This window comes from Kogia breviceps, chromosome 4 (genome assembly GCF_026419965.1).
Source record: "Kogia breviceps isolate mKogBre1 chromosome 4, mKogBre1 haplotype 1, whole genome shotgun sequence".
Lineage (NCBI taxonomy): Eukaryota > Metazoa > Chordata > Mammalia > Artiodactyla > Physeteridae > Kogia > Kogia breviceps.
In genome coordinates this window covers 145346713-145370516 of record NC_081313.1, presented here as the reverse complement: position 1 = coordinate 145370516, position 23804 = coordinate 145346713, and the positions used below count along the sequence as shown (strand labels likewise).

The following is a 23804-nucleotide window of genomic DNA, read 5'->3' as shown; positions in this document are numbered from 1 at the left end:
CTTCTCCCCACGCTAAAAATTGTCCTGTAACTTGGCTAACAAAAAACCAAGTCTCATTCAAAACCTCCCAGAGTGTTTCTCTTAAACACAACGTGTGGTGCCAAATGAAGAATCTTAGGAGTGATGAGTAATTATGAAGGGCGCAGTGGTGGTACTGTCACCGATGATAATAATAATGGATTTTGGGCCTAGAGTTTTGACCTGTTTCACCAGTGTTTTACTGTTGACTGCCCCTCTATGCTGCCTCCAAAAGTGACAGTGTGTGGTAAGATTTTTACTTTCATTTCTAAAGTTTGTCTTTTTTAAGTGAGTCCTGTTCTTCCTTTGTCTTTCAGCAGAAATGAAATCCCAAGTAAGTATAAGTATTCAACTATTTGATCGGTAAGTCACAGTTATCTCCAGTACATTAAATAACTGGCACCAAAAAACATGTTATAGGTAAAAAGCTCTGAAGGACCAGCTATGTATATGATAATTATGTTTCAGAACTTTTAGGGTATTATATATAATAACTTGTCTTCTGGACGTGGTCTTGAAGTCTTTATGGATTCAGCCTCAGTAGTAGCAAACTGCACTGCTACTTGGTTTGGAGTACAAATTAGACTTTAGCCCTCCTGGACGTTGAGTTTTTGGTATTGAAAACCATAGGAATGAAATTATTGTATTTCAACAAAGATCGAGGGCTTGAGGCTTAAACAAGCCAACATATGAATATATGTTTTTGTCTTGCTGTACTGCACATATGCTGTCTGGTAACCGATACTTTTTCTGCTAGTATTGAGCAAGATTATGTCTTTCCAAGGCGCTGAGGCAGTGCACCTGTTCTGTAGTTGCAGCTGTTGCCTGAATGTATCCTAGCTGACAAATTATTGATTAATCAGAACTTGAATCTCTGAAAGATTTGTACTGGGAACCAAAATCTGAGCAAGGAGTCTCAAATGTAATTCTTAAACAGAATTACATGTTAATGAACCATTTAACAGTGTAAATGAAGGAACATCAGTGTAGGGATTTCTTTTAATTTATTTTTTACCTGCTTGAAATATCAGTTAAAGGTTGCCAGCTTGGTTGCAGATGAACGGACGTTTGAAGTTCACCAAACTACTTAATGTGGAATAGGATAATAGGCTTCCAACGCCCTCAAGGCTGTGACCTTGCAGCCATTTTACACAGCACATCATCCTCCTATAGGGATGAACCTTTCCCCTGGCCCGAAAAGTAGCCGCTCTGGTTGAAGCTTTGCTTATTGTAACAGGGTTTTGTTTCCAGGTAACATGTCTGTGGTAGACTTAATTCTGCATAGAGATATAGATATTACTGGAAACTAATTGTTTTTTCTATTATACTCTGCTTTATCCAAAAAGTAAAACATTTAAATTGTGCTCCCGAAATTCAGATGTTCTCTTGCAATCTTTAAACAATACATGAATGATTTGCCCTTAAAAAAAAGAATTAAGCAGTTAAGCTGTTGGTCCCAAATCAGACAAATTATCCTTATACCTCCTGTCAATTTGGTTAACAGAGACTGTTATTTTATTAATCCTTATGATCCCGTGATTCTTTCATGTTTCAGGGCACAGCAGGTGAGAGAGTGGATTTGTTAAGCTGGGTGGGTTTATCCTTCTGTTATGTGTTCATTCAGTTGTATGTTCATCTACTTATTGTACACATACGGCAATAGAAGCTGCTAAAGCAATCATTGCTATTCTGCAAAACAACAAGGCACAGAAGCAGATGTCTTATTTCTGAGATTTCTCCTCCCAGGATTATGATGATTAAAGATCCTTTCCCCCCACTCCCTGGAGAGGACAAGGGGCTGCTCGCTGGAGGTTTCTTAATGACTTGGGGAAAGGCTCAGATATCCCCCCATTATGGTAATCCACCCCAGGGACAAACCACACAAGAATATTATGAATTTATTTTATTTTTCTATCCTTGCAAAGGTAATACTCAGCTCATTAGAAAATGAAAACTATACCGTCAAATTTCAGAATTACATGGATGAAGAAAATCACCAAAGCGGCATCATATCACGTGCGTTATAGTTGTACTGACTATACTGACTATATTAACTATATTGTGTTAACAATATATTGTATCACTATATATTGCAAAGGCAAAATGCTGTAACTTATTTCAGAGAAAATACTTATGTTGGCAGACCCCAAATTGTACATTGTAGACGGGTCCTAGGAAAAGATTTAATTCATAGTGGACAAGACGTGAGCTTCTGTTTTCAGCCACGTGCTATTTCAAGAATTAAACATCATGAATAATACAGGATATAAGAGGAATGGTCTAAAGAAGGAAAAGCACATTTTGATTAGGAAAGAGAATTTAAGGCTTAAGTCTTTTTTTTAAGGAAAACTGCCTTTTTACTATGAGATAAGAAAATTGTTTCCTTCTTTTCTTCCTTGCTTTCTTCTTCTTCTTTTTTTTAACCTTTTTTTAAAATTTTTGGATATTTGACCTCTAATCTGAGATGACTGAAAATGCCTCCTCTGGGCGTCAACTTTTTGAAAGACCTTTTCCCCCTCCCTAAGGGCTATTTGCCTCTTGGAGGCATTGTCTACATTAGTCAGCAAGAGGCAAGCATTTGTCCTTGCACGAAATGCTGACATCTCCTGATAAGAGGGAAGCTGCAAAGTAGAAGAATTGAAGGTCAATATGTTGATATTGGTCTCAAGTGCATTGATGTACATTTGTGAATTGGGGAAGGGGAGTGAAGCTTGAGAGTGGGCCAGTGGGGAGGGGTAAATATTTTGTGATGCTGTCTACCTATGGGCTTAGAAAGTTTACAGCTGCATTAGGAGGACAAGCATTACCATTAGCATGAAAAGCAGGGCAGACCTCAGTTGCAAAAGCTTCTAGCCATACACATAGGGCAATACGTAAATGATACACCTTATTGCATTCACCCACTCACCCTCCCCTGTTCACGCTAATTGGAAATGTCAATCCATTTCAGAGAAGTACTACAACTATCAATCATTTTCCCTGGCACGAATCTTCCAGGAAGAAGAAAATGAAATACACCTAGCCACGGAGCTCACGCACTAGCCCATGTGTCTTAGATTTAATATCTGATCGCTAGCTGGCTTGAAGCCAAGAGGTGGTTCACAAAGTTGCTGCACATTAGAATCACCTGGGGGCCTCTGAGACCTCCCCGTGCCAGGCTCCTCCCTACACCTCCTGAATCAAAATCTCTGGGGCTGGGATCCAGACGCCAATGTTTTTCTTAAAAGCTCTTTAGGGAATTCAAATGAGCAGCAAAGCTTGAGAACCAGCCCAATGAGGGGAACAAACTGATTTCACACAGATAAAGTGGGGCAATTCATATGTTAAGAGAACGTGAATAAATATGTGTGTATATATATATATATATATATATATTTCTTTTTTTCTCCTAATTCTGTTTGTGTTTCAAATAGGCTTTTTTTTCTTCTGCAAAAAGCTTTATTGTTTCCATTTGGTCCAAGGCTTGGGAGAGGGCTCCAGGGCGGTTACAAAGCTGCCTCGCGGCTGCAGAGCGGGGCTTCAGGCGGAAGCTGTGACGCCAGAGGCGCTCCTCAGAGGCCGCTGGACTTCTGAGACTCCTGTTTGTGCTCGAGGGTGAGCCTTTCAAAGAGATGCTCGCCCAGCACAACCTGAGGACCAGCCAGCCTGCGGAGCTTGGTCAGGTAGGTGGTCGCCCATCTTCTTGATGAGTTTCACCTGCTCCTCCAGGAAGCGGCTCTCCAGGAAGTCACAGAGGTGGGAGTCCGCGCGGGCAGAGCCCAGGGCGCGCAGATCCCATAGTGCCTGGTTCAGGTTCTTCTCCCTAAGAATGGCGGCTTCCACAGCGTCCTGGGTTCTACCCCGCTCATGTGGAGAAGGCTTCCGCGCATCCTGGAAGAGGGCGCGGCCGCAGCACTGGTTTTGCATTTTCAAGAGGCGCTGGGCGCCCTCGCACTCCTCCTCAGCCAGTTGGCGCCAAATGTGGCCCACACTGTCCAGAGTCCCATTGCTGCTGTCGAAACAGAAGCTCAGAGAGAGGTAAGTGTCCACAGATGCAGGCTGAACAGGCGGTGGACGGCGGCCTCCACCTCGATGGAATAATTCTGAGGAAGCTGGGAACTTGTGGTTGATCAGTGACAAGGATTTAAGCTCACAAAACGGTGTTGGCCTGTCCTGGAGGCTGAGCATAGGTGAGTGGCTGATTCTAAAGGTTGCGACTGGAAGAAAGGTAGGAGGGTGGTCGGGGGCTGGAGCAAGGAGCGTCCCTGGGTCTGTTCATTGCAAACACCGTTGAAGCAAAAGACAGCTGTGCAGGACCGCCGGGCGCACTGCCTCAAATAGGCTTCGATATAAATGAACAAGAAGTCCAAGCAAGGACAAAACTTACCCTTCCCCCCACCAGAATAGCTGGCGATACTAGAATCTAGATGTGGGGAGGGATTCTTCCGTTACTTTCTTAACATTCCAAGCCAGTAGAGCAGTGGTTCTCAAAGTATGGTCCCCTTGTAAGCAAGCAGTACCCTATGGGGCCTTCCTAGGACAGACCCATCCCCCATCTCCTCTGCTGTAGTTCCTCTCTGAAGTACTCAGACAATAGTATCTCAGGCATATTTCTTGGGTTTTCAGATGCTAAAAACCACCACCAAATGGAAGAAATTAACTCCTTGATGATCATGAGCACTGTAGCCCCCAGACCTTCTGGCACGTAAGGATGGATAATGTTACCTGCCCTGTGGCCTCAACATCAACCAGTCAGAGGATTGTGCACGAGGTAATCACATTCCCTGGGACGTCCCTCCCTCACCTGGCCTTTAAAAATGCTTTGCTGAAATCCTTTGGAGATTTCAGGGGTTTTTGGAACACGGGCCAACCCCTCTCCTTGCTCGATGCTGCAACAAACCTGTCTCTGCTCCACACTCCAACCTTTAGGTATGTTGGGCCTCACTGTGCTTCAGACACACGAACCTGCATTCGGTAACAACCTGACCAGCTTTAGCAGCGTCCCCTGATAATGTGTTCGATATTCCAGTTGTAGGGCCCTGTCCCAGCCCTATGGAATCAGCAACTCTGGTGGGGCTCAGTGATCTCTGTTATAACAGGCCCTCCAGATGATTTTTCTTCACCTTAAAGTTTGGACATATCTGCATTGTCAGCTGGCCAAAGCGTCCACCAGCAGGGGAAGGGGAGCGGCGCCTGGAAAAGATCGGGACCAGCCAAGGCAAGTCCAGCAGCATGTGCCGTGGTAGTCACGGAGAACGCCTTTGCTCCACTGGTTGGCACAGACTAGTATCTGGGAGCACTGGCAGGGTTATGGAGGATGCTTTACATGTCAATGTAGAGTGACCGCTGTCCTGGTTTGCCAGGGACTTCCCCTGTGTGAGCACTTAAAATCTCATCCCGGCAAAGCCCTTAGCCCTGGGTTTGAAAAACTTAGGCAATAACATGAAATTTAGGGGAAACAGGATCTAGGTTTTGGGCAAGTCACAAGTGCTAATTAAAGCTAAGCAAGGATGGACAACATCTAGCCTTGTTTGCCCCTTTGTGGGGACGTAAATCTGATTGGGTGAAAGGACTTATTGTTAAGAAATCTTTGTGGAAACATCCCCTTCTGCTTAGTCCACTGGTTCTCAGTTCTGGCTAGACATTGGCGTCGTCTGGGGAGATTTTAAATGATTTTATTGCTCTAGGATGACCAACCGTCGGTGTGAGGGTTTGTAAAAAGTGCTTCAGATGATTCTAACGTGCAGCCAAATTTAGGTGCCACCGCTTAAGCTTTTGAACCGCGGCTACATATTTTCACCTCATCTTCCTGTGAGAATATCCAACAGTAGCTGAGGTTTGTGTTGTTTTCTTTTTCTTTTTTTCACTGTCTTATTATAAGATTTACTGTCTTAAATAAGATTGAATGTACAGAAAATCCTGCTAGTCCTTCTGGTATAGCTGGATACTTAGAATAATAGCGTTAAGATATATACCATTTAAGTATTGTGACTGGCCTTTGTAAAATCAACATCTGCATTGAATTAGTAGGATCCCTTTTGAAGTTGTCATGTTGGGGAGCTATACCTCTGATCTGCTGCCATTGCTAAATATCTTATTAGGAATTGCTTTTAAAAATCTTTAGGAATTAAAACCAAGATTGCTGTATTATTTGTCCTGGGACCACAAAAACCTCACAAAGTTCCCCCGCTGTACCTTCTACCCCCATCTCTAACCCTTGGCAACTTCTTATCTGTTCTCCATCGCCACAGTTTTGTTATTTTAAGAATAATAAGTAAACATAATCATCAATTACTTAATCTTCGGAGATTGGCCTTTTAAATTTTTCCCTCAGCATCATTCCCTTGAAGTTCATTTCAATTTTTGCCTATATTAATAATTTGTACCTTTTTGTTGCTCGGTAGTATTCTATCGTAAGATTTTATCATATCACAAATTGTTTCCACATTCATCCATTGAAAGACATTTGGGTAGTTGCCAGTTTTGGCTATTAAAAATAAAACTGCTAGGAACATTTCTATGTAAGTTTCTGTGGGAACTTCATTAAGTTTTTGTTTCTTTTGGATAAATGCTCAAGAGTACAATTACTGCGTTGTAGGGTGAATCTACTTTTAGGATGAAAAGAGACTGTCAAGCTGTTTCTCAGAGTGGCTAAACCATTTTATTTTTCCACCAGTGATGTAATTTTTCTACGTACTCGCCAGCATTTGATATTGTCACTATACTTTAATTTTAGTTATTCTCTGATATGTCATTATGGTCTTAATTTGCATTTCCCTAATGGCTAATGATGTTGAACATCTTTTCATGTGCTTCTTTGCCATGTGTATATTCTCTTCCATGAAATGTCTGTTCCTGTCTTCTGCCTATTTTCTAGTTGGATGTTTTTAAGTTGTTTGGAGACTTCTTTGTATATTATAGATACAAGTCATTTGTCTCATATGGGATTTTCAAATATGTTTTCCCACTGTGTAATTTGAGTTTTCATCCACTTAAAAGGATCTTCTAGGAAGCATTTTTAACTCATTTTGATGAGATCCAGTTTATCAGTTTTTGCTTTTATTGATCATACTTTCCGTGTCAAGTCTAAGAATTATTCACCTAGTTCTAGATGCCAAAGATTTTCTCCTTTTTTTCCCTAAAAATGTCCTGCTTTTACATTTACGATTATGATCCACTTTGATTTAGTTGTTGTGTAAGGTGTGGAGGTTTAGGTTAAGGTTCAATTTTTGTTTTTTTTGTTTGTTTGTTTTGTTTTTTATTTTGTTTTTTGTTTTTTTTGCGGTATGCGGGCCTCTCACTGTTGTGGCCTCTCCCGTTGCGGAGCACAGGCTCCGGACGCGCAGGCCTAGCGGCCATGGCTCACGGGCTTAGTTGCTCCGCGGCATGTCGGATCTTCCCGGACCAGGGCACGGACCCGTGTCTCCTGCATCGGCAGGCGGATTCTCAACCACTGCGCCACCAGGGAAGCCCTGTTTGTTTGTTTTTGTTGAGGGATATCCAACTGTTTCAGTACCATTTTTTGAAAAGTCTATTCTTTCTTGATAGCTTTTGCACTGCTGTCAAAAACAAGTTAAATGTATTTATGTCAGTCTATTTCTGGGTTCTCTATTCCATTCCATTGATCTATGTATCTACCCTCCATCATTACTGCAAAATCTTGAAATTGGGTAGGTTAATTCCTCCCATTTGAATCTTCCTTTACAAATTGTTTTAGCTATTCTTCAGCCTCTTCTTACTATATAAATCTTAGAATAAGCTTGTCTATATCCACAGAAACCTTGAGGGCATTTAAAGAGTAATTGTGTTAAGCCTCTTAACTTGGGGAGAATTGACATCTTCATTACGTTGTGTTTTCTAATCCATGAACAAGGTATGTCTCCCTATTTGTTTGGGACTTTTCAATTTTTCTTCATCAGCATTTTGTAATTTTCAGTATACAGGTCCTATAAATGTCTTATTGGGCTTATATTTAAGTATTTATTTTGGTCAGTTGTAAATGGCATCACATATTTTTATTTAAGCTTCTACACATTTGTTATTAATATATAATTTGATAAAATTGTGTTGATTTTGTACTCTTAAAACATTGACAAACTAATATTATTTCTCAAGCTTTTTGTGTTTTCCTTGGCATTTTCTCCATTTAGATTTTCATCTCATCTTCAGATAGAGACAGTTTTACTTTTCCTTAATCAATATAATAGGATATATTACTATTCAACATTCAGTAGGATATATTCCTTCCTATTTTACATAGTAGGAATAGTCCTTTTTTCTTTTAAATAAACTTTTTAAAACTTTAACTTTTAAATTTATGTATTTATTTATTTTTGCTTTATTTTCTTACTAGTCCCTCCAGTAATATATTTAATAAAAGTGGTGAGAGCAGATATCGGTGCCTTGTTTCTGATCTGACAGAGAAAGCATTCAGTCTTTCACAGTTAAATATCATGTTGGTATAGGTTGTTTGTAGATCATCTCTATGAGTTTCAAACTATTCCTAGTTTGCTTGGAGTTTTTTTTCTTCTTTCTTTAAAATCATGAATGGGATTGGAGTTTGTCAAATGCTTTCTCTGCATTAATGGATAGGCTCACATGACTTTTCCCCCTTAATCTATAGGATATGGTGGATTACACTGTTTTGTTTTTTTTTTTTTTGCGGTATGCGGGCCTCTCACTGTTGTGGCCTCTCCCGTTGCGGAGCACAGGCTCCGGACGCGCAGGCCTAGCGGCCATGGCTCACGGGCTTAGTCGCTCCGCGGCATGTGGGATCTTCCCGGACCAGGGCACGAACCCGTGTCTCCTGCATCGGCAGGCGGATTCTCAACCACTGCGCCACCAGGGAAGCCCGGATTACACTGTTTGATTTTCAAATACTTAACCAACTTTGCATAACTGGAATAAATACCACTTGATCATGGTATATTATTCTCTTTATATATTTCTGGATTTAATTTACTAATATTTGGCTGAGGATTTTTGCAGCCAATTCATAAAAAATATTGGTCTGTAGTTTTCTTCTTTCTATACTATCCCTGTCTGGTTTTGGTATCAAGGTAATACTGGCTTCATAAAATTAATTAGGAACTGTTCCCTCTCCTTCTGTCTTTTATCTACTCATGTAAAATTGGTGTTAATTCTTTAAGTCTTGGGTAAAAGTGAAACATCTAAGCCTGAATATTTCTTTTGGGAGTTTTTTTTTTTAAACATCTTTATTGGAGTATAACTGTTTTACAATAGTGTGTTAGTTTTTCCTTTACAACAAAGTGAATCAGTTATACATATACATATGTTCCCATATCTCTTCCCTCTTGCATCACCCTCTCTCCCACCCTCCCTATCCCACCCCTCTAGGTGGTCACAAAGCACAGAGGTGATCTCTTTTGGGAGTTTTTAAATGAAAAGTCAGTGTTTCAAATGGTTACAGGAAAATTGAGATTATCTATTTCATCTTGGCTGAGTTTTGGTAGTTTGGGGTGTAGAAGCATTGGTCCATTTCATCTACATTTTTGAATATATAGTGTAGACTTGTTCATAATAACTTGTCCCTTATTAACCTGCAGGATATGTCATGGTATCCCTGGTTGCATTTCTGATATATGTGATTTGTGCCATCTCTCTTTTTATCTTTATCAGTCTTGCTAGATGTTTATTGATTAGATTGTTTATTTCAAAGAACCAGCCTTTTGTTTCACAGATTTTCCCCTCTATTTTGATGTTTTCAGTTTCATGGATTTCTGTCTCATCTTTATTATTTCCTTCTTTCTGCTTGTTTAGTGTTTTACCTCTTCCTTTTATACTATTTTAATAGAGAAAATTAGATTATTGCTTTGAAATATTTTCTTTCCCAATTTAGTGCTATAGACTCCTCTTTCAGCATTGCTTTCACTTCATTCCACAAACTTTGATCTGTTATATCTCCATTTTCTTTTATTCTGTGCATTAAAAAATTTTCCTTGACACTGTCTTTTTTACCCATGAGCTATTTGGAATTGTGATGTTTAGTTTTCATGTGATTGAAGATTTTCCTGTTGTCTTTCTGCTATTGATTTGTAGTCTGATTCCATTATGGCTAGAGAACATACTCTCTATGATTTTAATTCTTTTAAATCTACTCATGTTTTTTTATTGCCCAGTATATGGTATATGAGTGAGTGTTCCATGGACACTTGAATATGTATTCTGTTCTTATTGAGTGTGTTCTTCAAACATCAGTTATATCCTGCTGATTGACAATGTTTTCATTTTTTCCATATCCTTGCTGATTTTTCTGATAGTTCTATAAATTGCTGTGTTGAAGTCTCAAATAATAATTGTGGATTTAAAATTTTCTCCTTTTACCTTTTTCAGTGTTTGCTTCATGTAGTTTGAAGTTCTGTTGTTTGGTGCACACACATTTAGTATCACTAGGTCATCTAGGTGGATTATTTCTGTGATCTTTATGTAATGACCCTCTGCCCCGAATAATTTCCTTTGCTCTGAAATCTACTTTATCTGATATCAATATAGCCATTCCTGCTTTTTCTGATTAACGTTCACATGATATATCATTTTCATCCTTTTACTTTGAACTACCTATATCATGATGTTTAAAGTAAGCTTCTTATAGACAGTATATAGTTGCAACATGCTTGTGATTTTTTAATCTACTCTTCCAATCTCTGTCTTTGATTTGGTTATTTGGATCATTTACAGTTAATGTAATTATTGCTATGTTAAAGATTAGGTCTACCATTTTATTTTTTGTTTTGTCTTTTACCTTAGTTTCTCAATCCTGTCTTTCTCTTATTTTGCCTTCTTGTGGGTGACTTAAACATTTTTTAGTAAGTCCATTTTAATTTAATTTATTTATAATCATTTGTGTATGCTGTTTGCATAGTTTTCTTAGTGCTTGCTTTTGGCATTACACTATACATATGTAACTTATCATAGCCTACTGGAATCAGTGTTTTATTACTTCAAGTGAAGTTTCAAAATTTTACTTCCCTTTAGGTCTCTTAATATTCCCCAGGGTTTTTTTTCTGTTTTTTTTTTTTTTTTTTCTGGTATGTGGGCCTCTCACTGTTGTGGCTTCTCCCATTGTGGAGCACAGGCTCTGGACACACAGGCTTAGCGGCCATGGCTCATGGGCCCAGCCGCTCGCCGGCATGTGGGATCTTCCCAGACCGGGGCACGAACCCGTATCCCCTGCATTGGCAGGCAGACTCTCAACCACTGCGCCACCAGGAAAGCCCCCTGGCAGGCGGATTCTTAACCACTGTGCCACCAGGGAAGTCCCTGGATTTCAGCTTTGAACTGCTCTCTCTGGGAAAGATTTGCTGTTTGTACAGTTATTCTAACAGTTCATCCACTCCTCAGTATTCAATAGGAGCCGTGGACATTGCTTAGAAAGACAAAACTTCATTGAAGACCTTCAGAATGGTCCCATCAGAAAGTAAGTTGCATATTATATGTGATATTTGTGGTTAGGAAGATCTATTCTTATATCATTTAAGTTGCACATATCCCTTCTTCCTGTACCTTGTTTACTTGCTCGAGGAAACCTAAACAAATAGGAATGGGGGGGGGCGGATGGAATTGTTATTTTCACGGGCCAAAATATAGTCCTAAATTGGCTACTGAATTTGCAGACCAGTAATATTTTGTGGAAACATGCTGTTTGAGGAATCGGGATTCCAGTGTATCCAGAACAAGTGGCTTTGAAGACTCAGAGCATATGATGGAACCAGTTCACACAGCTAATAAGTCTGTTAACCAAGGACCGAAGTATAACCTACATCAGACCCCAGGTTACCCAACATCTCGGCATTTCCATACCCAGACCCAAGATTTGCAGCAATCAGAAAGGTATCTCTGCTTTCCCTTTTTCTAGAATTGAAATAGAAATTAATACTATAAATTAGTGCAAACACATTATACTGTGAAGAACTGGTGTTTTCTTGCTGATCAGTGTCAACCAGGAGGTGTTGTATGTTCCATAGTTTGCATTTAGGGCTGGAAAATCAAGTATAGGAGGGGGAATAGGTGATTTTTCAAGGGCAGTTGGGAAGAGGACTTAGAAATTTTCATTGATTCTTAAACTTAGTTTAAACCAATAATTTGATGTGAGTGTCAGAAAGGATCTTACATTCTTAGGCTGCATTAATAGTGGTATAGTCTTCAGAATAAAGAAGGTTGCTTTATTTAAAGAGTAAATACAAATTATAGGGAAAATGGTAAAATTCCAGTAGAGAAACTTGCAAAGGGGTTGAACACATAAATCACAAACATACTTTTACTTGGGAAACAGGAAAAACCTCAATACAATTAAAACAACAACAGTGTTTGCTATTTGGCTGTTAATTTAGCAAGTGTTTGACAAGGTAGTCCAGTGTATTGATTGTCCGGCTGGACCTGGGTGTGCTTCCTGGCTCTGCTGTTCACCCTGTATGTGGTCTTGAGTAAGATCTCTAAATTCCTATTTTCTTACCAGTTAGATCGAAATGTTAATAATATTATAAGTAAAATTTTAATAACATATACCTTGGGATTGTTGTTGATTATTACATGAGTTAATAAAGTACTTTAGCACATTGTAAACTTTCAGTTTTCAAAAAGATGTTTGGCATTTTTAGCAGATGTAAACATTTCAAACAGGTGTTGCTTGTGTTGCCAGGGGCGCTGAAAAATGATATAGCCCTTTTGAAACATAACTGTAATAGCCATAAAAATGTTCATACCTAGTAATTCCGCCATGAGGTTACAGAAATACTTAAAAATATGGAAAAATCTACATGCATTTAATCATTCAGCACATTCCTCAAACTCCCTACTATGTATCAGACCCTGGACTAGGGGCTTCGGATACAGTTGTATATGTTCTGGGATGTTAATCCCAGCATTTTTTACAGTAGTGGAAAAATTGGTAGCAGTTTGCATTTCTAACGATGAAGAATAGCTAAGTAAATTATTATATCCATAGTATGATATTTTATAAAGCCATTGAAAGTGATAGCTTACTTATGATAAGTGAAAATAATAGGTTATGATTCAGCAGTCTAAAAAAGATGCTAGGGGGAAAAAGACCAAAAGTAAATATTAACCAGTTTACTTAGATTAAGTGGGATTGAGGGGTTTTGGGGGGTGTTTACTTTTCTCAGATTTCCAAATTTTCTTTTGTATGATTATATAAGATTTACTGATGTTGCTTTTGAAACAATTAAATTTTAACTTTCCAAGTTTGTTGCATGTGCCATGGTTAGAATTTCTACATGTTATAATTAATTTATATATGTATTTAGTTACAAAGTGAAAGTAGGCTCCTGGTTTCAAAAATAAATAGCTTATTCTGTTTCATGTCAACCTTGCCACACTTGGACAGAATGTATCTGATTAGAATAGTATATGCGCATTTATCTCTATAGGGAAAGGTGGAAAGGCTTCTGGGAACCTACAGTGTGCCCAGGCATTGTGGTGGGTAATTGAAGTATATCATCTTAATTTACCTTCAAAACAATCCATGAAGATGGAAGGTATTATTAGCTCTATTTTTAAAAAACTACAAAATCCAAAAGCTAAGCAATTTTATCTGCTAAAATCACACAGGTAGAAAACAGTAGAACCAGAGTATCTATGTATAATTTTATAAAGCTTATTATGTATATTGATGAAAATGAATAATGGTGTATTACTTTTGTTTAAGAAAATTTTCACAGAATCAGAACATTTACCAGAGAGGCCATATTCCTCCTCCTGGTCCCCACGGAGAGGACCGTTTACACAGGAGGTACTCTTGGAATGTAAAGCCAAATGCCAGTCAAGCAGCGCAGAACAGAAGGTGGTATCCTGGCGGTTACTACAGACTACCCTATCCGACCTCTTATAGATGGACCAAGTGACACAAGCCTACTGTGGAAATCTATCTAGAGACAGAACAGGACTGAAGACAGCCAGAGTGACTTTTTATAAGATCAGGTCAAATGAGGTTTATAATCTCTTTTAGTGCTCCCTTATGTGTTCGAGCTTAAGGAAAAATTATGTTGATACTTAGCTCCGCTGATAAATTTGCAGTATTTACAACAGTGAAGGAAATAATCTGTCATTCCTGTCTTAAATTTTTTTAAAGGAGGATGATATTTTAGAACTGATGAAAAGTAATAAAGAGCATCCTTTGTAAATTATTTTTTAAAATTCTATCTTCCTCTTCTGGTGTATTTCCTTCTGAATAGACTTGTAATGTTAGTGTTGTGTGTGCAGAAAATTTTTAGTGTTTTTGTCATGTGCTGTTATTACCCAATCATCAGGGTATCTTCACCCCTCCCCCCAAAACTGTTCAAGATTTCTATTAAAATCTACCTAGGAGATAATCTCTTTAGAACCTAATCACTATTTGTAATTAGTTGTAGTATTTTTCTGATTAGACATTTCTTTCTTTCTTTTGGCAGTCTATTGTTGGATTTGACCAATTTCCTTTCACTGAATTGTCAGATATGCCATCTAACACTGGATAAACTTTTAGGGATTGATTGTCAATTGAGCAGGAGAGACCAATTGACAAACGTAAATGCTCAATGCTGGGTAATTTACCTGGCAAGGTAATTGTTACCAACTGGGTGGAGCTACTCAGAAAACTTGAAAACTTCTGTAGACTATAAAAGTTGCTTGATGAACAGAATAGGGTGCGACATTTGAAGCCTGGAATATCTGGGGAGACCTGCATGGCTCCTCGTGTTGTTGCTTCTTTGGTGAACGTAACCTGCAGCAGTCTTTTTCCACTTGCCTCTCACAGCGGAATGGTGCCTTGACCTTGACTTTTTCTAAGTTGCCCCTTCTGCTAGTTTACCTCTGGAACACACAGCTGGATCACGTGGGAGCTGTTCATTATTTTTAGTTGCAGAGGAAGCCAGAAACCTTTGTTTGCTCAAGAAAGGGTCTAACTGTCATGACATCATAAGCCTTGGTAAATATTTGATGAATACTTGGGCAAGTTGGCTTCATTGTTTAAGTCTCTGATTTTGAAGCGTTGTATCATGGAAAGTCTGATACTGCATATGATAGTTGTTTTCTCTGTTCTGTGTTATAAATGAACATCCTGCGGAACCTGACCCTGAGGAAGTGCTCTAACTCAGCTACTCCCTGGTCTGTGTCTGATGAGCTCAGTCAGGTTGCTACCTCTCATCTAGGTGGTGGCTCAGAAAGTGTTTTTCTGCCCGCCACATTTAACAGAGATACAAGAGTTCTTCTTGCCAGAAGGCTGCTCTGTGGAATTGTTCCTTCACATACATTGTGAACTCTCCCTTGGAAAGATAGTGGAGCAGCAAGACAACTGGTGAGGCAAAAAAAAAAAAGTGCCACCAGGGACAGGCATGGGAGTCCAGCTAATCGAATAGTTTTAAGGAGTTCCTTGGCAAGCAGTTTCTGAGGAGGACTTTGCCAGCACAAGTGTCATCTTAAGCACTGCCACCTTTGAAAACCTTCTTTGATCGTGTTGTCCTCTCTGTCCCCATCCCATTTCATTTATCAACACAGCTTATTGAAAACCAGTCTCCGTTTGCCATCTCGTGTCTCATTTGCTCTTCAGCACACTGTGTTTCTGGCTTCTGCTCACGTCACACCACTGAAAGTCCTCTGGCTAAAGGGACGAGCAACCTTTGTGAAAGGTCTTTAGTGGTCTGTCTAAGCTTTTAAATTGTTTATTTTTATTAAAAAAAAAACAACACAGGTTAAGTATTGGGTTGGCCCAAAAGTTTGTTTGGGTTTTTCTGCAGGATGCTACGGAAAACCCAAACGAACTTTTGGGCCAACCCAATAGTTTAAAATTCAAATAGTTCTACCGAGATTTCTGTGAAAAAGAGTAGTCTTCCCATCAGCACCCCTGCCCTATCCCCTGATTGTCACTCCCCAGGGCAATCCCTTTAAGTAGTTTTGCATTATTTTCTACCCAAAGGCAACCACTTTAAGTATTTTAGCATTATTTTCTAATATTTGCCTCCATATTTAAATACTAGGCTTATATTACCACGTCTTGATTTCTCAGTTTCTGATACTATCTATTGACTTCCTACCGTGGAAGATGAGAATTTAGCTCTTTCCCATCATCTGTCCACGTACACACTTCTGTTCCCCTCATCTTTTCAGGATAGTTATTTCCCAACTTCTGGTGAAATCAGTATTCTAAGTTTATGTTATTTGCTTGGTAAGTATCATTCACCTCTGAACCATCGTGTACGAGTATGTCTCCATTCTTTACAACGTTTTGTCCCCTTCAGTCTTGTTTGCGTCTTTTCCTCTGAACCTATCACTAATTCATCCTCCAAACCTCTAACACCACTGTCACATTTCTCAGTGTGGATAGGGTAAACACATCAGATTCTTTTTTGTTTGAAATCTTTCCTGGATTGATTGGACTTGTTCTTGACCTGTTCTAGGTAGGGCACTGTTTTCAGTTTGCCAGGGCTGCCATAAAAAAGTACCACAGACTGGGTGGCTTACATAACAGATGTTTATTTTCTCACAGTACTGGAGGCCAGAAGTCCAAGATCAAGGTGTTGGCAGGGCTGGTTTCTTCTGAGGCCTCTCTCCTTGGCTTGTAAATGGCCACCTTCTCCCTTGGTCTTCACATGGTCTTCCCTCTGTGTCTACGTGCAGATTTCCTTTCCTTATAAGGATACCAGTCATAGTGGATTAGTGCCCACCCTAATGACCTCATCTAAACTTACCTCTTTAAAGATGCCATCTCCAAGTACGGTCACATTCTGAAGTCCAGGTGGTTAGGATAACTTCAACATATGACTTCCGCAGGAGCACAGCTCAACATGTGACAGGCACGTCGGTTGTTTTCTACACCTGAGCCGTAGCTCTTGCCCTGAGATTTCTCTTTGCCTTCACCCTGCTCCTTTCTTATGCCCCTCTTCTGTGTCCTGGATCCACAGCAGCTGCATTCATGGTTTACTTCCCTGTTTGGTGGAGCATATCCTTCCATGGTTTCCCAAGGATTAATGGGATGTAAATTTTTTGAGGCTTTTGCATGTCTGAAATGGGTTTATTTTATTCTTCCACTGCACTGATAGTTTGATAGACTGTACAATTGTAGGTAAGCACTTTAAAATGCATTTTTTCATTGTTTTCCAGAGTTCATTGTTGCCGTTTGAAGCCTTGTGCTATTCCGATTCCAGAACTTTTATTTGTGACCTGTAATTTTTCTTTCTGCAACTCTAGGATCTCTGTTTCAGGTGTCCTGAAAGTTCATGATATGACTTAGCGTGGGTATTTTTTAAATTCATAATGCTAGATATTAAGGGAGGTCTTCCAGTCTTGCAGGCTATGTGCATCAGTTCTGGGAAATTTTCTTTTCGCTTTATCTTTTCTATTTTCTTTTTGGGGAACTTCTACTGGTTGACTATTGGATTTTCTGAAATGTACCTCTAAGTTAAGTATATTTTTTTCTTTTATTTTCCAGTGTTAATCTTTCCTTTCTTTTTTTTAAATCCCAAGAATTTTCTCAGCTTTATTTCCACCCTTCTGTTGATTGTTTAGGTTTTCTGCTACATATTATATACGTATTTCTTCTGCTGTATATTTTTAAAAATAAATTTATGTATTTATTTAATTTGGGCTGCATTGGGTCTTTGTTGCTGCACGCAGGCTTTCTCTAGTTGCAGGGAGCGGGGGCTCCTCCTCGTTGCACCACGTGGGCTTCTCATTGTGGTGGCTTCTCTTGTTGCCGAGCATGGGCTCTAGGGCATGAGGGCCTCAGTAGTTGTGGCCCATGGGCTCAGTAGTTGTGGCTCGTGGGCTCTAGAGCGCAGGCTCAATAGTTGTGGTGCACGGGCTTAGTTGCTCCACGGCATGTGGGATCTTCCCGGACCAGAGCTCAAACCCATGTCTCCTGCATTGGCAGGTGGATTCTTAACCACTTGCCACCAGGGAAGCCCCCTGCTATATGTTTTTAATCCCCAAGAGCTAGCTCTTCTTTTCGCAATGTTTTTTTCCCAGGCATTTCATTCTTTTATTGTTTTAAATGAATGCATTATCTTGTCTCTCTCTAAAGTTATCAATTTTTAAGTTTCTTTTGTTCCTGTCAGCTGTTTTTGTGTTGTCCTGTTTGTTGATGCCTTTCTCTCCTTTTAGATGTGATCTTGAAATATCTGGTGATCTTTGCCTGTCATTTAGTACTTAAGATTGAGGCACTCAGGGCTGATGGAAGTGTATGGTAGACTTGTAGTAAGGTGCTCAGTCACCTTGACTTTTTTGTTTAGTTTCCCCTTGCTGCACACAATTAGGTTTTATTTTTCTCCATTCTGAGAGTTAATATCTTTGACATTTTTATTGCTCTCTCTCTCTCTCTCTCTCTCTCTCTCTCTCTCTCTCTCTCTCTCTCTGTTTGTGTGTGTGTGTCTACCATTCATCATCCCTCCCATTCTCTTGTGTTCTTAATGTTTAGGTGTCTTATCTTCTTGGTAGGGTTTGAGTAAAGCGTAGAGATATAGGCATGAGTTCAGTCTAGCCAGTGTAATGAGACTTTGCCAATTAAATTGGTTTTGGGTTTAACCTCAGTCTGGTAAGCTTGATTTTTATGCATCATGTCTCAGGAGTGCAGGCCATTCAGTGCCCTAAGTCATGATTTGGACCCACAAAATCAACTACAAACACTCCTGCTCTGGAGGTAGGCCCTATCTAGATCCTGTCTGAACCACCTTTCTAATGTAATTCTAACAACTGCCCCAGAATTATGTCCTAAAACAAGCTCATTAATGTTATTCCCCTGTTGGAAACCTTTAAGGGCTTACGGCCTTCAGAATCCATTTCCAACTCCTTGTCAGGGCCCTGTGTGATCTGACTCCCAGCTGAGTTTTCAAAGCCTCTGCCGTGTTCCACTCCATGCTTCAGTGTGCCGGCCATTTCTTGACCACAACATTATACATGTTTATGCCGCAGTATCTTTGTCTTTCAGGTTGTTCCCTTGGCTACAATGGCTCTCCTATAGCCTCTGTGAACAAATCATTCTTGAAGCCCCCTCTCCTCAGTAAAGCCTTCTCTCCCAACCCTACCCCCCTACTGAATTACTCCTTTTTCTACAAGGTACCGTGTATCACTATTTAGCATTTATTTCATTCATAGCTCCTCTTATGTGAAACACAGCTTCTAAGAATGGTCTCAGATTCCCTCAACCTCCTCCCCCTCCCTGAAGGTGCCATCTGCCCCCTGGACCACACTCCCCTGTTTTGCCTTTGCCAGCAAACCTAATTAGCACTCTCTGAGCTGACTAGAGCCCAGGTGAAACTCCGGGCCTCCATACCAAGCCCTCTCCATTCTCAGCCATCCCTCCATGTTAGAGTTGGAGGAGATGCTACATATCAGGCCACAACTCTGGCTTTCTGAGCTGCTAGAGAAGGGTGAGATGATGAACAGAAGTGTAGAGGAGTTGTCTCCCATGGAAGGAGGCTTGATTGATTAATGAAATGCGTAAGACAGGAGGAAGCCTTGCAGCAAATTCCCGCTTCTTTCTCCCTTCTGTGGATTACTCTCAGGAATGGTTTTTCCTTTCAAGCCTCCCAAAGAAAGTCCAGCTTGCTGAGTGAACATATATACCAAACAACCTGTGTGTCTTTTTGTGTCATTGTGAAGCCTGTTCCTCACCCTCACAACTCTGTTTTTACATACAACCCCCCCAAAATACCAGCATTTTAATCCTTGCCTCAGGCTCTGCATTCTAGAAGACCTCTGCAAGACAAATGTAACACATTTAAAATTCATAAATGTAGGGACATCCCTGGTGGCGCAGGGTTTGAGACTCTGCCTGCTGATGCAGGGGACATGGGTTCGTGCCCCGGTCTGGGAACATCCAACATGCCGTGGATCGGCTGGGCCTGTGAGCCATGGCCACTGAGCCTGTGCGTCCGGAACCTGTGCTCCACGACGGGAGAGGCCACAACGGTGAGAGGCCCGCATACCACAAAAAAAAGAAAAGAAAAAAAAAGTAAAAAATATTGAAAGATTTTCAATCAATCTAATCTGCCTAATCAACCTTCGAAAATATTCTATCAACTTATACTCAACTCACAGTGAAACATTTATTGGGTTTCCATTAGGTGCCTGGTATCATGCTGGAGGTTGACAGTATGTATTTACATTTTACACAATACCAAAAAAAGCCTGAGAGAGATAAGAGTGGAGCTCAAGTATAACATTTGCTCACAGTATCAGGCATAGTGATCTGTACCCGTGAGAAAAACTGTGAATCCTGCCTCAAATGGAACAGCAAAGAACAGCATGTCCTACAGTAGGTCTGAAGGTATAATAGCATACTAAATTCCATTGTTATTTATAATAGGAAATGTTTTTTGTTAGTTTTACTTTTTAGTTTCTAATTTCTGAAAGTATCTTACATACACGGTTAGTAACCTTCACAACCGTTTGAGCTGGGTAAACAGAGTCAGGAAGGTCACAATTATTGAATGAATCAATGAATGAATGAGTAAAAAGATCACTAGCTTTAGTGTATCTGGGACAGTCATAGTCTAACCAAGTTTCAATCCACAAGCATTTATTTACAATTCTGAAAACTTCCACATAATTACAAATGGGAAAATATTAGTAAATTACTATTTGGATAAAGAAAAGATACATGCTAGCTCAACAAACTTACAATTAGCCACATTCAAGTTGGTGCTAAGTCATATAATATTCTTTTGCAATTTATGAAAAATATCCAATAGGCATGTAATGGTCAAAAAGTACAAATGATACAAATATCTACACAAATGACAATGTACAAATTGTGACATAAATCTATCAGAAACTAGAAAATCTGTGTTGGTCTTATAGTTCCAGCTTGCTAAAAGATACAGGCTTTGGGTGGGAACACAAAAAAATCCAGACCTGGCCATAACAAGGTTTCCAGAAAGTATGGGAACTAGCATAGAGTAGGCCTCTGGATGGGAGTGGGTCCAACATGAGATATAACAATGCCTTCATGGGTATGTAGTATGCTGGGATGGAAAATATAGGAGGAAGGCATATTTGGAGAATCAGACAGCTAAGTATTTGACACTAACAAAATCGACCAGTATCTGATACGGCATCAGGACACATGCAAGGGTTTGAGGGATTCCAGTATTTAATTAAATCAAAATGTGACAATGGGAAGAATTAAGGACAGCCTCAGGGGTAGATGAACTGGCTATGTTACACCAAGCCAGGTCTCGGTTAACTTGATGGGTTCAAAATGCAGAAAGTGGGTATACCGGACAAGACAATACCCTAACTATAAGAATAAAGGTTTAGGTCAGGGTAGAGCTTGATGTTCCTAAGTGTTGAAATAGAGCTCTTTAGTTTCTTCCTCCTACATGTAAGATTCTTTTAGAGGTTAAGATGAGGCTGAGCCTGCAAGCTAAAGTTAAATGGCTGGAACTAGGGAGAGAAAATAGGTTACATAGGCTTGGAACCAAGGAAAGCTTAACTAAGGGTTTGCCTACATCGAATTGAATGTTGGAACTGAATATTTTAATAGGCAAACATTTGAGTGATACCAAAATTTGTCATACCACACTTGCCCCAATCTCACACCACCCACCCTAACCTGCAGTAGCTATGGGTCCCTTGATGTCCATGGAAATATAGAGAAAAGAGACACTGATCTGGCTTGCAGGTATTTAGTAAGTTGTTAGCCTCAGGTCACATAGTAGTATCATGTAAATAGGCCTTCTGAAGTAGGAAGCTTAGGGGAAAAACCCTGAGAAAAACTTAAAAGCTTTGGGCTTCCCTGGTGGCGCAGTGGTTGCGAATCCGCCTGCCGATGCAGGAGACACGGGTTCGTGCCCTGGTCCGGGAAGATCCCACATGCCGCGGAGCAACTAAGCCCGTGAGCCATGGCCGCTAGGCCTGTGCGTCCGGAGCCTGTGCCCCGCAACGGGAGAGGCCACAACAGTGAGAGGCCCGCATACTGCAAAAAAAAAAAAAAAAAAAAAAAAAAAAAAAAAAAACTTAAAAGCTTAAGCCACATCTCTATACTACAACACCTTTCACAATTTCTTCTCAGAGAAGCATCATCCCCATCAGGGAAAAAAAAACTCATATCTCATAATAGGAAAAACAGGCCTAAAAATTAAATGTGTGTCTTTGGAGGTCCCATCTATGGGATATCTTCCTGGTACTGGAAAAGTCCCCCTGAAAGCTGACCACCAAGGAAAATGACTAGATCCATAGATTTCCTCCCTCAAACCAGCTTACCTCACATATAAATCATTAGCAACTCAGCCCTTACTGACACTATCACAGTCACAAGCGTGGTGAGGGAGAAAAGCACTAACCAGGGCAACTAAAACAGAGGCAATCCACGCCAAGTTGGGCTGATGGCACATATCAGCTCCTTACGCTTGGGTGCATAATGCGACTCACCACAATGCCTTTTTCACAGACCCTCTTTACAGTTTCTCCACAAAATCCAACAGGTCAAGTTAGTTCATGATGCGTCAAGATAAACCATCATCAAGAGAAAAACATGCAATATGTCTTACAATGTTGGAGTCCTTAAAAATATGACAAGGAAATAACCCTGTAGACAAAACCAGAGCATTTAGAAAAATCTGTATTTTACAAACACCCCAATGAACGCTATAAATAAGGTAATATGACATAAAACAAAATGAAAAATATATGTAAGACTGTTCTCTTTAGTGTACAGAATTCACGGCAGTTGCTGCACTATCGAGCTACTTAAATATATCTATAACTGTCTGTTCCGGTAATACAAAATGAGGCCAAAGTGTGTCAACTTGTTTCCTACAGAAAACAAAAAATCTACATGAATCTCTTTTCTCCTGTGCCCTTTCACCTTACCTGCTCCCAATTCTCCACAAATGTCCTCTTCTTTCTCTAATTATTCTCCTCTTCATTTTGTTTGGCCTTGCACCCAAGCATGCAAGACGGAGAATCCTAGAGGTCTGAGATTCTAGAGTGGCTGTTTGCAAGGGGTAGGAGATTACCGTAACTGCCACACTGTATATACTTCTGTGCAAAGAAAAAGGGACAGTATTTAGAATGTCTCTCACACATAAAAGAGCTGGATGGCAGGATACTTGTGTGGCCCAAGGAACTGGAGGTAGCAAATTATGGGCAAAAGAATTGCAACCAAAGGCTGGAAGAGGAAAGGTTTGCAACCAGCTCTGTTTCCTTGCTCTCTGGTATTTGCTTCCAACGCGCTGAGTGTATTTTGTGAAGCATCAAGCACTGAAAAGAAGACTCCTGCTGCTGGAAGTTGACAGGAAGTAACATCCATGAAGGTAAGAATGCAAGATCTAGGCTTGTCCTAGAAACAATGCCCATAATGAAAAAAAAAAAAAAGCAGAAGAGAAATGTAAGTCGCAAGTCCCACCGGGCCCAGCCTAGCCCAGCCCAAGGAAGGTAGGAGTCAAGGAGATGAAACTAAAAGAGCCTTGGACCACAACATTCTCCACAAGGTACACTCAACAAACTTCACCCTACTCTTTAACCAAGTTACAGGAAGAGCTTCTTCATCCCTACTTTTGCTCCTTAAAAACTGCTCTAAGTTCACTAATTAGACAGATATGATTTCAGAACAACTGTAATAGTTCAAAGTTGATGGCTCTTTCCTTCCTAAGGATATTAATGATATATATATATATATATCTAAGTATATGATACATAAAATATAATACTCTGTAGAATATAAGTAACTGTTAATTATATCAATGAACGTCTGTAAGAAATGTTGCAATGATTTCCCTAATGTTAAGGGCCTGGGGGAGGTAAATTTGTCTTCTAGGATTTCCTCCCCGGAGCTCAGAAATTTAGGTGTTGTTATA

At 40.0% G+C, this 23804-nt stretch overlaps 1 pseudogene; it reads left to right on the top strand.

Annotated features, from left to right (window-relative positions):
- LOC131755463 (RNA/RNP complex-1-interacting phosphatase-like) overlaps positions 1 to 13981 on the top strand; it is a 177115-nt pseudogene extending 163134 nt beyond the window's left edge.
- Positions 13982 to 23804: the final 9823 nt, after the last annotated feature.